Source organism: Lactuca virosa, chromosome 6 (assembly GCF_052849685.1).
Source record: "Lactuca virosa cultivar CGN04683 chromosome 6, Lactuca_virosa_CGN04683_v6, whole genome shotgun sequence".
In the NCBI taxonomy this organism is placed as follows: Eukaryota; Viridiplantae; Streptophyta; class Magnoliopsida; order Asterales; family Asteraceae; genus Lactuca; species Lactuca virosa.
In genome coordinates this window covers 207,872,706-207,878,130 of record NC_136431.1, presented here as the reverse complement: position 1 = coordinate 207,878,130, position 5,425 = coordinate 207,872,706, and positions in this window count along the sequence as shown.

The following is a 5,425-nucleotide window of genomic DNA, read 5'->3' as shown; positions in this document are numbered from 1 at the left end:
CTTGGATAAAGCATCATTATGGCATTGTCGTCTTGGACATATAAGCAAGAAACGCATAGGCCAACTCCAAAAGGATGGAGTCTTGGAGTCATTTGACCTAAAGTCAGATGATAGTTGCGAATCATGCTTACTTGGAAAAATGACAAAGTCACCCTTCACAGGTTCTTGTGAGAGGGGTGAAGGTTTGTTGGATCTTATACACACAGATGTGTGTGGGCCCTTCAAACATACCACAAGGGATGCTAATCGTTATTATTTGACTTTTACTGATGATTACAGTAGATATGGATATGTCTACTTAATCAAGCATAAGTCAGAGACTTGTGAGAGGTTTAAAGAGTTTAAACAGGAAGTCGAGAATCAATTGGGCAGGAACATTAAGATGCTTCGATCCGATCGAGGTGGTGAGTATCTTAGTTCAGAGTTCCTCGACTATCTTAGGGAATGTGGGATTGTCTGACAATTGACACCTCCCAGGACACATCAGTTGAATGGTGTAGCTGAGAGGCGTAATCGAACCTTGTTGGATATGGTTCGTTCCATGATGAGTCGAGCTTCGCTACCAATCTCATTTTGGGGGTATGCCTTAGAGACTGCCGCCCATATCCTTAATCTAGTCCCCACAAATAGAGTTGCCAAAACTCCTCATGAGATGTGGACTGGTAAAGTACCCAAACTAGACCATATTAAGATTTGGGGCTGCGAGGCTTTCGTGAGACGCGAGACTCATGATAAGCTCGAACCTCGAAGTGAGAGGTGTATTTTCATCGGCTACCCACAGAAATCCTTTGGTTACCTCTTCTACAGACCTAGTGAGAATGTGGTCTTTGTAGCTAGGAGGGCTTTCTTTTGAGAGAGAGAGAGAGTTCATAAGCCAAGGAGACAGTGGGAGGCAAGTTGACCTTGAAGAAATTCAAGAGTCAAGTGGTGAAGGAACTTCAAACCCTAGCACTCAACTTTAGGAGCAAACTCCTATTGAGGCAATTGACAAGTCTGTACCTCTCAGGCGTTCCACAAGGGTTAGGAATGCACCTGAGCATTACTATGGATTCCATATTACTGCGGAAGGTGATACACTTATCAGTGATGAAACACTGATAGGTCTGGATGAACCTAACAGTTACGCGGAAGCCATGACAGGCCCTGAGTCAGTCAAGTGGAAAGAGGCAATGGACAGCGAGATACAGTCCATGTATGACAATCAAGTTTGGAACTTGGTTGAGAATGTACCAGGTCGTAAGACTGTAGGGTGCAAATGGATCTTCAAGAAGAAGACCGACATGGATGGTAATGTACACACTTATAAGGCACGACTGGTTGCAAAGGGTTTCTCACAAACTTCGGGAGTTGATTATGATGAGACCTTTTCTCCAGTGGCCAAGATTAAGTCTATTAGGGTTCTGCTAGCCATAGCTGCATTTCATGACTATGAAATATGGCAAATGGATGTCAAAACCGCTTTCCTTAATGGAAAGTTGGCTGAGGATGTTTACATGAGTCAGCCAGAGGGTTTTGTCAATACAGAGTACCCTAATAGAGTGTGTAAGCTTGAGAAATCCATTTATAGGTTAAAGCAAGCACCACGCAGATTTAATCTTTGCTTTGATGAGAAAGTCAAAGAATTTGGCTTTTCTAGGAGTGAAGATGAATCTTGTGTATATGTCAAGGCTAGTGGGAGTATAGTTATCTTTTTGGTATTGTATGTGGATGACATACTACTCATAGGAAATGACATCCCAACTCTGCAGGAAGTTAAGTCCTGGCTTGGGAAGTGTTTCTCTATGAAGGACCTAGGAGAAGCTGCCTATATTCTAGGGATAAGGATCTTGAGAGACCGGAGTAAAAGACTAATTGGACTTAGTCAGAGTACCTACTTGGATAAGGTGCTGAAGAGATTCAGCATGCAGGACTCCAAGAAAGGAGAGTTACCCATCCAGAGTAACGCCAGATTGAGTAAGACACAAAGCCCTAGTACTAAGGCTGAGATAGCAGAAATGAGTCGAATACCTTATGCTTCGGCTGTAGGATCGATCATGTATGCTATGATGTGTACTCGACCTGATGTAGCCTTTGCTTTGAGCATGGTTAGCAGGTATCAGGGGAACCCTGGCAAGGCACACTGGACTGCGGTAAAGAATATCATCAAGTACCTACGGAGGACTAAGGACTGGGTCCTTACCCTCGGTGGGAATGAAGACTTGAGAGTTGTAGGGTATAGTGATGCTAGCTTTCAGACTGATAGGGATAATTTCCGCTCTCAGTCAGGCTGGGTCTTTACCTTAAACGGAGGAGCAATTTCTTGGAAGAGTTCCAAGCAAGAGACGGTGGCTGATTCAACTTGCGAATCAGAGTATATAGCAGCTAGCGAGGCAGCAAAGGAGGCGATATGGCTGAAGAACTTCATTGGAGACCTTGGAGTTGTACCAGCTATTAAAGAGCCAATGGAAATTTTCTGTGATAGTGAAAGTGTAGTTGCCTTAGCCAAGGAACCAAGGGATCACGGGAGATCCAGACACACCGACAGAAAATACCATTTCATCAGACATCGAATAGAAGAAGTACTCCTCATAGCAAAGAGGGTATCATCGGATGAGAATCCAGCAGATCCCCTCACGAAGGGACTGACTCGGGTTAAGCATCTCCAGCATGCTCGGAGCATAGGGCTGAAGGATGATATTAGATTTAGTAGTTAGATAACCTTGAAATTTGTAAAGTGTAATTGATATTATATGATGAATAAAAGGTGTTTTATTTATGAGTAAAGTGTTGCTATCTCTTGTCGATCGTTTACTATATTTCTTTTGCATGTTTTGACTTCCAGAATAATTATGTTTGGTATATCATATTATTCGAACTTCCACAGTCGGTCATATGTCGGAAGTAGGTATGAATCAAGACTGTCATGATTGGTTGTAGAGGTCTAAGTTGTTGGACATGGCTACAACATTCATGAGTGCTCATAAGTTCTGAGCATTGGACTCAACCTACGCTCACTGGAATCACTTCATGGAATTTATCTCGAGTGATCGTGAGACGGTAATATCCTATAAGTCTTCAAACCTAGATATATGATTTGTTACTTATGAGTTGGTTATGCATTGATTGTACGAAAACGCATTGGTAACTCGATGTCATAAAACGTGCTCTTGTGTATAATTCAATGAGTAGTAGAACAAACATATGAGTTGGAGTTTATCTGTTCCTTCTTGGATTAGAATCTGATATCTGGGCCCCTCGATGATTTTGTTTTGACCTATGTATCGGGCCCGGTCAGAACTAAGTTGATGTGTTCAATTAAGTTCTTTGTCAAACAAATCGGAAATCGAGAAACAAACTGCTGGACAATAAGTAAGACATTGTTCCATGTATTTGTCCGGCTGATATCTAGAACAGAGGATTATATGATCACTTATCTTAAATGGCGTATCATCATCTTCTCAGTTTCGAGAGACCTTGAAAGAGCTACGATTGCCGATCGGTTCCTGAAGTATTGCAGTTATAGTTATTAGACTTATCCAAGTGGGAGACTGTTGGATAAGGTGTCTAAGTCCATAACTATTTCTGGTATGTACTTGACCCGACCTGCCATGGTCCATTTGGGTTGCATGGCACCATGCAATTGGATAAACTAAAATGAGAGAAATAACACTTATGATTTATTAATATATTATAAGTTCTAATATATTAATAATATTATTTAATTAGTTTGATCAAGAATTAATTTAGAATTAATTAAGTGATCAAAAGATAACTAATTAAATATATGGGTAGATTATGTAAATCTTCCATATCTTATATAGTGGGCTAAGAGGCTCCATGGATTATCAAGTTGGGTTCCACCCATAGGATGCTCCATGGATGCTCCATGGAGTTAACCCATGGATCATGAAATGAAGAGTCATGTTACATTAGGGTTTACCTAATGCAACACACTATATAAACAAAGGTGTTCTCCCCAAAATCGGTGACACTAAGAAACAAGAGGGCTAGAGCCGATTTTGCAAGTGTAAGATTCTCTCAAAGTTTACTCCTTTGCATTTGGTGTTGTGTGAAGCATTTGAGGCATCACACTTCGGGTGCTAGGCTCACAAGGTTTCAAGGATCATAATCAACAACAAGGTAAGTTATTCTATCTTTCATTCTAGTTATAAATGTTCCCCATGTATGCTAGATAGGAATATAACCTTGGAATTCAACTTTGCATGATAATTAGACAAACATAGATCCAAGGTTATTAGGGTTGCATGTACACTTAGGAAGTGTTAGAATGCTCAAAACCCTTCAGTAGCCTCTTTAGGATCAGAGGCGGGCGGAGCGTCAAAATTGGCCTTTCCTTTGGATCCATTACTTAAGGACCCAGCCTGGGACTTTCCTTTCCAAATCTGTTTAGGAGGAGCTTTCCTCTTCTTCCCCTATCCTTGCCCAATGACCAAGACAGTAGTAGTAGTAGTAGGAGTGGAGGCAACACCTTTTCCCTTCATTCCACTTTCATCAGTTTACAGCAGGTTCTGAAGTTGAGCCAATGTGGTCTCTTGGTTGTTCAAGTGATAAGTCATAATAAACTGATCATAACAACCGGGCAATGAGTGGAAGACTATATAAATAGCCAATTCCTCATCAAAGTTAACATTAAGCTTCACCAGGTGTTCCACATATCTTTGCATTCTTTGCAAGTGGCTACTGACAGACTCTCCGTCTTTCATTTTGCTGGTGATGAGTGACTTTACTACTTCATACTTTTCCTGACGAGCTCGTTGGTGGTACTTTTCCACCAAGTCCTTATTCATCTCATATGGCCAGTAATCCTCATAGAACCTTTGAAGCTCAGGAGTCATAGTAGCCAACATGATGCATGCCACTTTTGTAGCATCATTGTAGTGTCTCCTATACTCAGATTGTTCTTCAGGAGTAACTTTAGTTTCATCAATCTCACGGAGTTCCTTTTTGAGCACATACTCTTTGTCCTCGAAGCGTAAAGCCATCCTGATGTTTCGTATCCAATCATTGTAAATGGTGCCATCAAAGGTAACCCTCGAGCAGATGTTCAAGAGTGAAAAGTTGTTAAAGAAGGAATCATAAGCATCATTGGGAGTTGGCATCTGGAAAAAGAAGAAGGACAAGTTTTAGTTAGATAAGATGATTCCTCAATATAACACCCAAATGAAATATCAAGGCTAGGATCTAACTAGATATTTTCACAACATAGAAAGGGATGTCGTAATCTATTTGTGAAATAAATAAAGGTAGGTAGATGACGATTTACCAATTTCACCACGAAAACGAAATTTTAAACGAAATAGGTTTATAATTAAATTCCTAGATCTTTTGAGATTCATTGAACTATTCAATGACATGTTTAATCTCGATCATGCTCTTCCATTTGTGACTGGGATACCGAGGATCACAAACAAGATGTGAATAACCA